Genomic DNA, 13477 nt, shown 5'->3' with positions numbered 1-13477 from the left:
GGTGGAGGACAATGGCTCTGTCAAGCAGCTGGAGGAGTGGTGCCAGCAACTGCAAGTGGGGACAGACTCTACACCTTCATACCAGAAAAATGGGGTTTACAGAGTCACCCAGGAGTATGAGCGGGTATTCAGCAAACACCCCCTAGATTTTGGGAAGGCAAAAGGGGTTCAACATCATATCCTCACTGGAGATCATCCACCCATTAAAGAAAGGTACCGGCCTATACCCCCAATACAATACCAATGTGCTAAAGGTATGTTGAGTGAGATGAAGGAAGCAGGGGTGATCAGAGACAGTTGTAGCCCCTGGGCAGCTCCAATAGTTTTTGTAAAGAAAAAGGATCGTACCATGAGAATGTGTGTTGATTACAGGAAAATTAACAGCATTACACATAAAGATGCCTACTCATTACCCAGAATTGAAGAGTCATTAGCTGCACTTAAAACTGCTACCTACTTTTCTACCTTAGATCTCTCTAGTGGGTATTGGCAGGTTCCCGTGGCAGAGGCAGAAAAGGAGAAAGCAGCATTTACCACCCCAATGGGTCTCTGTGAGTTCAACTATATGCCATTCAGGCTCTGCACTGCCCCAGGAACTTTTCAACGGCTGATGGAGTGCTGCCTGGGACACATGAACTTTGAGACAGTCCTGTTGCACCTTGATGATGTCATTGTTTTCTCCAAGACTTATGAAGACCATCTGGAGCACCTGGCTGAGGTGTTTGAAGCTTTGTCCAACTTCGGCCTGAAGGTGAAGCCTTCCAAATGCCACCTCCTGAAGCCCAAGGTACAGTACCTCGGTCATGTAGTGAGTGCAGAAGGTGTGGCACCAGATCCGGACAAAGTCACAGTCATCCGGGACTGGCCAAAGCCCAGCAACCTCCATGAGGTACGCCAATTCCTCGGGTTGGTAGGCTACTACCGAAGGTTCATCAAAGGCTTCACTGAAATAGCCACTCCTATGCAAAATCTTCTGGTGGGGCAGCCCAAGAAAGCCAAACAGAAGAATTCCACATTTGAATTGACTGAGGAGTTGGAGAGGTCCTTCACCCGACTGAAGATGGCTCTCACAGGAGATGAAGTTCTGGCCTACCCAGATTATCACAAACCTTTTGTGTGGTATACTGATGCCAGCAACGTGGGACTTGGAGCAGTACTGTCACAGGTACAGAATGGCAAAGAAAGGGTGATCTCCTACGCCAGCAGGAAGCTTTGTCCCACTGAAAGGAACCCAGACAACTACAGTTCCTTCAAGCTGGAGTTCCTCACCATAGTCAGGGCTGTGACTGAAAGATTCAAGCATTACCTAGCTTCAGCCAAGTTTACCATCTTCACGGACAACAACCCGTTGACTCACTTGGACACTGCAAAACTAGGTGCACTGGAACAGCGATGGATTGCCCGACTGTCTAACTATGAGTTTACCATCAAGTACCGGGCAGGGCACAAGAATGCCAATGCTGATACGCTGTCCAGAATGCCCGATCTGCCAGATGCAGGAAAAGACCCTGAGGCTCTTGAAGAAATAGAGTTACCTCCCTTCCACCGGCCAACTGCTGCCCAACGTGCCCAAGGAGTGAGGAACAGACGGTCTGGCTTGAAAAAGGTCACCCTAAATCCATTGCCCGATCAAGACTGGGCAGAAACTCAGGATAATGACCCCACAGTCCGCCTGGTGAAGGAGCTACTGTCACAAGCTGACTCACTCCCAGAGTCGGATGCTCCTGAAAAAACCCAGCAGTTGTGGAAGGAAAGTGGTCGGCTGTTCATCTATGCAGGAAAGCTGTGTCGGAGGAGTATCAATGCCTGCACTCATGAGCTGGTCTGGCAAGTGGTAGTCCCAAAGAGAGAGGCATCAATGGTCTTGGAAACATACCGCAATGGAGCTGGACACTTCGGATGGAAGAAGTTGGAAGCATTGCTCCGGGAGAGATTCTACTGGGCTGGTATGAGGAAAGCCATTGAAAAGTGGTGACGGGAGTGTGGACAATGTAACCTGCGCAGAAAGGATCGAAACAGCCAGAGAGCTCCTCTGCAGCCAATAGTGACCAAGCAGCCACTCGAGTTGGTTGCCCTGGACCATGTGAAGTTGGTCCCAAGCCGGTCGGGCTGCATCTATGCTCTTACCATCGTGGACCACTACTCAAGATTCCTGGTATTTGTGCCTGTCAAAGATCAAACAGCCAGGACAGCAGCCAGAGCCTTTCAACAGCACTTCTGTAGACCACATGGGTATCCTAAGCAAGTGCTTACAGATCAAGGTCCCGCTTTTGAGACAGAAGTGTTCCAGGAATTCTGTAACTTGTATGGTTGTAAGAAGATCCAGACAACACCATACCATCCACAGACCAATGGCATGTGTGAGAAGATGAACCAGGTGGTGATCGACCTGCTGAAGACCTTGCCTTTGAAAGAGAGGAATCTGTGGCCAGAAAAATTGCCAGATCTGGTAGACCTCTACAACCACTTTCCTGTGAATTCCACCAACTGCACTCCAGCCTACCTAATGAGAGCAAGGCCTGGTAAGCTGCCTATTGATTTGCACATGGGAGTCCTGACACCTGAAGTAACATCACCAGATGCTGACTGGGATACAGAGAGGCAGCAACAGTACAGAAGAGTACAAGAATGTGTGGAAAAGAGTCTAGCTAAGTCAAGACAAAAACAAGAGAGAAACTACAATCAGCATGCACCTGCGGTTCCCTTGTTACCAGGAGAACAAGTCCTCAAGAGGAAAAGAAGACTGCATAAATTGGATGACCAATGGGAAGCTGAACCCTATACCATTCTACCCTCAAACTTTGACAACACCAAAGTGTGCCTTGTTAGTAAAGATGGAGGAGAAACCTCAGCAGCATTATCAAGGGATCATTTGAAATTATGCCCTGATCAGTTAAGAGAAAGAATGGAAGAACAAAATAACGTCCAACCCATAGAAGAAGAAAAGGTGAGCACCGCACTTGGAGAATTCCCTGCAAATTGGACTAAAGTAAATGATGCTATAGTGGTGCCAGTGTTGACATTTCCCCAACTGGTAGTACAAGAAGAAGTTACTCCTGAGAACTCTGAAAATCAAGAAGTTCAGGTAGCAGATGCCATACCAGCAGTGGAGCCAGAGAACCCTCGCCCTGCCAAGGGTGAATCTGTCATACCCATGGTGAGACTAAGAGTCAGTAGGAGAATACTACCAAGTTTAACTACACCAGCAGTTAGCACTAGACAACCAGTAATATCCCCAGTCACACCAGTGTTATGCAGGTCTACCCGTACTACACAAGGTATACTGTTATGAGCTCATTTTCTGCTCCACCAGCTGGGAGTTCTTCCGTTCTCCCTCTGGTGGTGACAGGAGGTAGTGAGGTTGGTTTAATTGGTAATGGTCTGCCACCTGACAAGGAGGATAATGATTGGATCTCTGGAGTATCAGACTGGATATAAGACAGCTGACGCCCTATCCAGTTGCTGGTGATTCAGTCTGCTTCTCAGGTCTTGGACTTCAGCTCTGCTCCAGTCTTCTCAAGTTAAGTTTGTTTTTGCTAATGTTCACACTTGCTCTTGTTGGTCAACTCAGTTTTTTTGTGGTCAGCCAGTCCGGCTGGGATGTGCTGAACTTCCACTCTTATTTATCTGTATTTGCCAATTTGCCTTTTTGTCCTTTATTAGATTGGCCTCTTTTTTGCTCTGTCTCAGAATATTTCAGAGTGCTGATATAGAGGGAGAAGTCTAGTGACTTCTGGGTTAATTTTGTTATCAGAAGTGTTGGACATTATTTTGGGTAGGGTTTTTTGGCAGACTGCAGACAGTATCTTTCCTTTTCTGTCCTTTCAAGTTAGTTTGACCCCATCGTTTGCTCAGCCTATTTTTCTGCCTTTGTTTGTGTTTTCATCTTGCTTCACCGTCAATACATGTGGGGGGCTGTCTTTCCTTTGGGGTCTGGTCTGGGGGAGATAGTTTTCCTCTTTTCTTACTTTAGGCTTATTTAGCTCTCCGGTTGTGACGAGGCATCCAGGACCATCGTAGGCACGCTCCACGACTGCTGCTAGTTGTGTGTTAAGAACAGGGATCTGCAATCTGCATAATTACCAACCTCTCTGGTTTTCTGAGACTTAGCGTGTGTTGCTTTTTTCTCCTCGGTGACCCATTCATAACAGTATACCATGCATCAGATATCGTATCTAGCTAAGTTTATGTGAATGTTGAAATTGTGTATATACGTAACTGTTCTCAAGTTTTGTGCCTACAGGTAATCTGTAAGAGTTTCCCTTGAATTTGCCAGTTTCGTTTTATGGACATTGTACCACAGGACTTGTGTGGTCACCAACCTTGTAAATAGTTCACCATTTGCCCAGGAATGGACCATGGACATTGATGCTTGGACTTATCATCATAGGACTATTTTTGGAGCATTTGGTTTTTGTACATTTTTAATTTTTCAAAAGCTTGCAACCATCATACTGTTTACATGTTTATATGTTATTCATGTTTTCTTTTATCAGCCCAGGAGTGCTGACTTGCACTAGGGGGGAATGTGGCGCCCCCAGGAGTATGGTCGCCACAATAGCATTGCCTTCCTCCAGGGAGGGTGATGTCATGCTTGGAGGCAAGGAAGGGTCTCTCTGACAGTTAATCATTTTCATGCAACACAGTTCCCCTTACAGGCCAGCAGAAGGAGCTCTGAACCAGGATTGGGGGAGGAGCGCGCTCTGAGGGCCAGAAGGGGAATTAGTTAGTTAGTGTAAGGAGGGCCACGTGTGTAGACATGTGGAGAGAAGCTGGAGGTTGAGCTGAGGAAAGAGAGCTCCCTCCCAGTGAGACGCATGATCTGGAGCCTGGTCTCCACGGTTGTATGGATACTGAAGGTCCTGCAACAGAAACCAGAGGAATAGGAAGCTGTAAATGCTCTATTCCCAACTAAGACTCGGAGGCACAACAGCGACGGGTGAGCCAAGAGAGATAGAGGGTTACAGCTGTCTGCCATACAAGGTAGTTCTAAGAGACAATAAGAAGGAGGAACTTCAGTGTAACACTGTACTGCATGTACCTCAAGCCACCACTAGGAAGGAGACTACACAACCCATCTGATAGATTCCTGAGTTGCTTCCAGGCTAGCCTGCTCCTGTGCCATATGTAATCAGGAAGCTGGACTGCGTTTGCCAAGTAAAGGTAAAGAAACTGCACCCTGTTGTGTCCTTGCCTCCTTCCTGCAACATCCTCAGCACTGCTACATCTCTGTGCCAAACACTGCACCCTCTTCATAAAAATTCCGCTACACTGCGCTGGGACCAACAGCCCTACCTGTGGAGGGCTACAACATCATTGCTGCAACACCATCTGTCCCAGAGGATCTATCTGCAGCATCGGCTTAACACCTCCCTTGCCGAACACTACAGGTGGCGTCACGAATCACTTATAAACTTTATTCCCAACTCAACCCCTCTTACATGGGCGCCCAGGGCCACGAACTGGGTCACCGCTGCTGTGACAATCCCCTCTGAGAGACCGGCCCGGTACCGAGTACCCCACAGCCCTGGGAGGGCGACCCATTCATCCTAAGTCAGGAGTGCTATCTCTGCCTGTAAGGCAGGTGTCATAGGGTGCATACATAAAATACTTTTTAGATGTTCAACCCAGTCCCACATCATTAAATTGCCACCAGTAAATTTTGCTATGTTGTTGAGCATAGCTCCGAAGGGAAGGCTTCCCCCTGTGGTCTCAGTTAGCGACTGATCCGCCATTTCTGCGCTTGAGTGTTGCATCCTGCTGACTACACCAAATGTAAGCAGGTTACTTGAATGCAACAGTGCAGACAATGAGTAGACAGTGGTATTTAATGGACACTATTTATTTAGCTAGCACAAAAAGGAAAATCCATTTATAAGTATATATATATAAATCAGCTCTACCGTATATTGCAGGTAGCAGTAACAGGGTTACTGCAGCATATTATTACACAATAATGAAAACTAAATACAATATCTATGCAACGTTCTATTACATACACTGTTCTTGTTACCTGGTAGCTAAACAACCGTTAATGCCTTTATGTCTCAACATCACGGGCATCACTCTCAGTACTAGGCCCATCCGTGTCGTATTCTCTATAAACACCTCTAATCCTAGCGGGAGTCACCGGTATTTCCTGCTAGGCCGCAAGTCCTAGTTATGCGAGTCACTGGGTATACAGGGTGCCGCTGCACCGTCTATCTCCATACCCTGAAGCACGGCCCCAGTCCAAATCCTGTACCGTACATCTTTGATGGAAGTAACAGCCCTGAGGAATGGTCCTCTGCTGCAGCCGGATTGTCTCCTGAGCCTTGTTCTGGCCTTATCACGGTTTTCTACTGGCGCTGCTTATGGATCTTTAACTGGCTTGGGGTATGAATCTTCTACTTGTGCTGCTTATGGATGTTTTACTGGAGCTGGTTACAGTCTTCTACTGATGCGGGGTACGGATCTTCCTCACAGCTCAGGCCTTCTCCGGCATCTGATCGCTCTCGGATACTTCTATGGCAATGATGGCTGTAAGCTGGTCTAGCAGCCACGCAACCTGTTCTGATACAGGTTCTGGTGTCAACTATCTCTTCTTGGCTCTGTCATTTATAATTAGTAACTACTTCACAGGTGTCACCTGACCTGGTGTTGTCTTTAAACTCTTCCTGTCGGAAAATAGGTTCCCTGTTGTGAGCTCATTTTCGGGTTTGCCTCTGGCTTCTAGTGAGGGTTGTGGAGCTGGCTGTGCTGACAGAGGAGTAGTGAGTTCTCTATCTGGACTCCCTCTGTTGGTGAAGGGAGGTAATGAAGCTGATCTAAATGGCAGAGACCTGCCACCTGAGGAAGAGGACTGCGATTGGACATCAGGAGTTTCTGATTGGATTTAAGGCAGCCGACTCCCTAGTTTCTTGCTGGTGATTTTTCCTGACTGTGGCTCCTGGTTTCCAGTTTGGTTCCTGCCTTCCTAAAGCCAAGTTTTCTCTGCTATTGTTCATATGAGTTTTTGTCAGGTTTACTTAGTTTTTGTGTTCAGCCAGCCCTGGCTGGGACTGGGCTGAATCCCCATTTTGTCTCTGATCAGTTGATCTCTTTTGCTCTGTCTTCAGAATATACCTGAGTGCGGATATAGTGATTTTGAAGTCTAGCGACTTCAGGGCCTTTATCTATCAGACGTGTTGGACATTTTTTTTGGCAAGGTTTTTTGCGTGATTGCAGACAGCAGCTTTTCTTTCCTGTCCTTTCTAGTTAGCGAGGGCCCCATCGTTTGCTCAGCCTATCTTTCTACCTGTGTCTGTATTTTCATCTTGTTTCACCGACAATACATGTTGGGGGCTGTCTATTGCTTTGGGGTCTGCTCTGGGGCAGTTTAGATTTTCCCTTTCTTTCTTTAAGCTTATTTAGTTCTCCGGCCATGACGAGGCGTCTAGGACCACCGTAGGCACGTTCCACGGCTACTGCTAGTTGTTGTGGATAGGATCAGGGGTCTGCAATCCATTAGTTACCAACCTCTCTGGTTTTCTGGGCTTAGCTTGCTTTTTGTTTTTTCCTCCTCGGTGACTCATTCATAACAGTTCCCACTATTAGGTTCCTACTACTGTATTGCTTTCTTTACTTTCACTTTCAACCAGCAGATACAGGTGTTTGCTTTCAGCTACTCAGCTAGGCATCAACTATACTCATCTTCTCTCTTGTCCACTTTCTTACATTGGTGTGAACAATGCCAGTCTTAATGAGGAGCTTGGGCCAGCTTATATTATTACACTGCAAGGAAATTTTTGAGAAACTGGACTGTTGTGTTACATTTTCTCCTGTTTAAGAACTATGTTTCATTTAAGTATAACCACCAAGCATTGTGCCTTCATTGAGCATCAGTGTCAAGCTTGTTGCCTTCCTGTGATTAATCAAATAGTTTATTTCCTTTTGCATCCTCAACTTCAGCGTCACAATATTATCACTTGTACTCAGGCTCTGGTACTTGAGGAAGTCTAGAGGTCTCTATGCCACAACAAAAGACACCAATATTATACATGGCACATGGTAGTTGGGTGGTGCTGTTGCAGATTTTGCATTGGGGACAGTAGTTATGCCTGTGAGTCTGATACTTATCCGCATGAGAAGACCTATAAAGCATATTCTGAACAGTTTCCTTTCAGTGAAAGGAAAGGAGATTTTTCTTGAAATAAAATACGTGTTTGTCATATGATAGCAGAAAATTCACAATAAAAAAGTCTTAGAGGCCATTATTCTTGATTATCCATAATAAAAAAAAGTTCAACATGTCTATACAAATATGCCCAAAGCATTATCCTCATCTGCCAGACATTCAGATGTAGCAGTACAAAAATGCTGTGATTCTGTAATAAATTGGGTGTGATTTTCAGACATTCCTCTAAACACTTGGATTATTAACACACCTCTTGACACATATCATTTTGAACAAGATCTAAACAGGATTTCACATAAAACCAGTACATGTTCACTTTAGTCCATGACTGACCTTCCTTGGGAACATCAGGTTTGGCGGAATTACAAACACAGAAGAACTGGGTGTAAAATAACATTAGATTAATCTAGTTACAGCCAACCTTCAGAGAACATTCCCCGAGTCCAGGAATTGCACAAACAAACAAACACAAGAGCTATAAGAAATGTGACGTAATTTAAGAAAGTCAAAAATACAGGTTGTCCTTTCTAGAATATGGTCAGATTGATAACATTGTGTTGTGGAACCTGTGAGGCAGTGACGGGAATCCTATACAAGGGTTGGCTGGTTATGTGTCCTCCAGGATGTACACAGAAGCATACTAAACCTACTGGAGTGCACTGTAATTACAACCACAGCTGTGGCTACAATGAGAATAAAAGAGAGAGTGGATTTAGTCAAACTATTTGACCACGTCAGATTTAAGATAACCTGACACGGGCTGTTATTTTTGGAGATATCTGTAGGATGGTAGTGAAACGGATCTCTCCCTACATTCTTGGTCTTGGGAGTGGCCCATGTCCACGGTTCGCATTAAAACTTTCAGGTAAGGTTTGGGTGGCCCAGTTGTTGGTTTGCAAGGAGCCGAGCAGGAGGGTTGTGTTTATGTCTGTAGGTGTGAGATGAAACACAGACCAGACTGTAGACAAGACTTTACTGCACCTATGGATTATAGGAAAAAAACAAAAACTATAACATAATGAGTAAATACCCTGCAGTAAATAAACAGCAATAGTGGATGCAAGTAATACAGGGTTCCTAGTTAAGTTTGGTCAAAATTATGTTAACTAAGTAAGTACCCTATATTATTTTCATGCACTATTACCATTTATTTATTTACTTATTATGTTTCTGTCTCTGTTTTTTTCTGTTCAGTGGCCAGTATGAACGTGCACTTACATGCTGCATTCACACTAGTTTGTAGCTCAGTTCATTTCTTTAGGTTTCTATGGATTATAGGGTGGTGGAGTTGTCCAGGGCAATGGACTGATACAGACGTTCCAGTTGTGAACTGGAGGATAAAAGTTCTGCATTTATTTTGTAAGTTTGAAAAGGAAAACATTTGTCTTGAACTTTCTTGGGTCAATGCCTAATTATCGCACGGATGAGAAAGCAGCTGCCTTACAAACCCCTGAGCACTAATTATTATCACCACTGTATCATGTGCTTTATTTTAGTTGCAATAATTGGAAACACACATATAATTTCTTCATTGAGTGCCCATTGGAAGGTGCAGTGAGTGGGACTTAATGAAGCACTCATCTCCCATCAAAATTTTTATTCTCTTATTATATTGCAGTCATCATATTATATAGCACTGTGTACTTACAATTGCTCATTTTACTCAGCTACTCAGTTGATTCTTATCTTTTCCATTAGGTCTAGGACATGTGATTAAAAGCTGACAAGCTGAATCCATCTAATTTTCCCTGTATGAGTCATGAGTCACTGCAAAAGTCAATGGAAGGGGTAGGAGGGAGCAGCAGGGTCAGGAGATAAAGAGGGAATTATTTATGCAAGGACACGAGACTTCAGGTTTCTACACTGAACAGACCAAAGAGAAGAATTAGCTGTGTAAAAAGACAAAATGAGCAATTGTAAGTACACTGCTGTGTGAGTACTGAGTTTAAGAACACACATCGTGTTTCAAATGCGGTCAGTTAATTTTACTTTCACCCCTCTCTTTTAGGGGCTATGCACAACAATGCCTTCTAACGTATATTATTTATTGAATCATCGTTAAAGAATGCTTTTATCGTATTTTTTGTGAGAGATGGATTATTCTACTTTCCTTACTTCAATCTTAGGAGTGTACCACTACCTGTATGCTTGGGTGGTAACCGACTGTCTTCGGCGTGCTCGAAAAGAATGTTCGAGTCCCCGCGGCTGCATGTTTAGCGGCTGTTCAACAGTCAAATACATGCAGAGATTGCATGTTAGCCGTGAGACAGCGCGTGTTGGGCAAATTTTCTGATATCAATAGGTTCCGCCAGTAATCCAATGTGTATAGGGGCACCGGAAAACAGATCGTAGAGGGAGATGTTGATTGAGGATGTCCATTTTTGGACTGCTGATTGCTTTATTCTCTCCAGAGATTTCTGTTGGTGGCATTTCATACTGTAGAGAAGGCTCGTTCATCCGAGTGCTCCTGTATGTGCATGAGACGGCCAATATGACTATTGGTCCAAAGAAGAGGCCAAAGCATTGTTTGGCCAACAGCCATCCAAAGTGTATGGCCGACTTAAAGCGTGATGTACAGTATCTGCCAAAACACAGGGTCACACAATATCAATGTGGATCTGTGAAGTACACCCCAAGTAAGGGGTAATTAATTGAAGGTCACTCATCCCAGGATTTCAGCTCTGCAAAGGACATTACACGACCCTCACATGTACACGTATGATTTCACTACAAGGGCCCCTCTCCTGTATGTACAATACATCAACATAAGACAGTAGTAAAATATTTTTTCCTATATGCAGAATTATTTTGTAAAATACAAATGGAGGAAACTCAACATTAAGAATTGGTAGGACAATTAGAAAATCTTCACACACATATTATATAATAAAATTGTAGTAGACATAGTATATGTGGAAACCAAAGATATTGTAAATCACATAACCAAATGGATCAAAAGGAATGGTTAACCACATATGCATAAGAAAAGGACTATACCTGGATAACTGCAATTTTTACTGAAAATCAACAAGAAGCACAAGCAGTCAAAAATCCATAAAAGGTAATATTTTATTGGCAATGCTGATAAAATATGGACAATACAGTACATGGAATTAGGGGGAGTAAAAGAGTGAGCGCGCCCCCTGAGGAAGGAGCTGTGTGCTCCGTAACGCGCGTCGGGGACAGGTTGACATCACTGCCTCCACTGCTCCCAGGTAATGACACCTTAACAACAATGACTTGCTGTATATTGAATTTATTATGAGCATTTGCTCCAGGATGGTTTCTCCTGTGCCATGTCAGGGAGTTTCCTCAGTGTCCAATTTCAACTATTATCACTTGCTATGAGATGATTTTTTTGATATAGTAATCGGCTACTGTTATTATAACATAGTCTCTTTGACTTCCTATATAGGCTTGTCATTTCTTACATCAGTTTATAAGGCTAATTACCCTGGGGATGTGTTGGTGGGGTATTCGACCTTTTTGCCATTAGGCACGCTCACTCTTTTACTCCCCCTAATTCCATGTACTGTATTGTCCATATTTTATCAGCATTACCAATAAAATATTACCTTTTATGGATTTTTGACTGCTGGTACTTCTTGTTGATTTACACACATATTATACAAGAGAACCACTTAAAAATGCAGAACTGGAGAAATACTTAAAATATTATTTAGTGTTCTCTATGTAACCCTTTAATGTTTCTCAGCCTGATATTTTCACTGTTAATCTTCTTATCATTGTAATGTGTAGTGTAAGAAAAAAGCCACGGAGGAATTTACACTTGGACATGCACCAACCTTCCCATCAGCCCTTCCCAATTTATGAGTCTAGGGATATCTTTAGGATAAGGACACTGAGGCAAATAAATCCTGCACCATATCTGTGTGAGACATGAGGATTCAGGAGGAATTTGAGGCTGAAAGACAGAACTCCAGAGAATGCAAAAAGCCAGACAGCCAGGCGAGGAGGCAAAAATATTAACCTCTTATCTGACACCAGTCTTGGCTCAGAAGAGCTTTACAACCTCAACCTCTGGAAGGGGCGTATTTTCTCCAGCACAAATGTTCATAAACGCACCACTTGTCATGCAAGCCCTCTGGACCAGGGGTAGTCCCCCAGCCTCTAATAGCCTAAAAATGTCACATTATCAACACTAAAGATATAGTTAATGACTTAGAATGATTATACTTAAAATGACTGATATTTGTGTTGTTAATTAGAGAGGTAAATAAATTGAGCAATTATCCTTAGAATTGCAAATGCTATTGCTTCTTGAATTTCTTGTCTCAACCCAGCCTGGGTGTCAATAACTTAGATGACATCTCTCCTTTGAGGTGCACAGAAAATTTTGTAACTTTCCTTTGCCCCCAAAAGAAAGGAAAGGAAAAGAAACCCACCTAGGCATTTACCGTGGGGAAAATAAGAATATGATACACTGCTGATTTGGCAAGTTTTCCCACCTACACAAGATGAAGGTCTCTAATGCTCCGTAAGAAGCATTTCAAGGTCCTGGAGGGGCCTAGTCAGTCTCCAGACCTGAACCCCATAGAAAATCTTTGGTTGGAGCTGAAACTCAATGCTACCCAGCGACAGCCCTGAAACCTGAAAGATCTGTATGGAGCAGTGGGCCAAAATCTCTGCTGCAGTGTATGCAAACTTGGTGAACAACTTCAGGAAACGTCTGACCTCTAACTGCAAACAAAGGTTTCTGTACCAAATATTAAGTTTGGTTTTTCTATTGTATCAAATACTTATTTCATGCAATAAAATGCAATTGAATTATTTAGAAATCATACAATGTGATTTTCTGGTTTATATTTTTAGATTCTGTCTCTCAAAGTTGAAGTGCACCTACGATAAAAATTACAGACCTCTTCATTCTTCGTAGGTGGGAAAACTTGCAAAATCGGCATTGTCTCAAATACTTATTTTCCCACTGTAGATGTTTGACTCAGTACTTTACTAGCTTGTTAACTTTTGTCATGGGATCTAAGGGGTAGCATTTCTCCTTGTGGAGAGTGACATGCCTGGCATGCCAGTATAAGGAGGCTTATAAGCCATATTGACTTTTAGGATTCGCTACTTCCTATAGGTGGCACTAGAGTTCAAGTGCACTTCCTTGCTAAAGAGGCAATTTGCTAACTTTTATTAAATCATAAACTTGGGGTCTCAAAGTATAAGTAATATAAATACCAAAAAGAAATGACTTTGCATTGCAGACCAAAAAACTACATTTTATTGAAAAGATCATAAAAACAAGTCACAAATTGACATAATGCATGTAAAAAACTGAAGATACCACAGATGAGGTGA

The sequence above is a fragment of the Dendrobates tinctorius genome, unplaced genomic scaffold, assembly GCF_039654945.1.
Source record: "Dendrobates tinctorius isolate UK_male_01 unplaced genomic scaffold, ASM3965494v1 ptg000049l, whole genome shotgun sequence".
In the NCBI taxonomy this organism is placed as follows: Eukaryota; Metazoa; Chordata; class Amphibia; order Anura; family Dendrobatidae; genus Dendrobates; species Dendrobates tinctorius.
Note: the sequence above shows the minus strand (reverse complement) of the source record.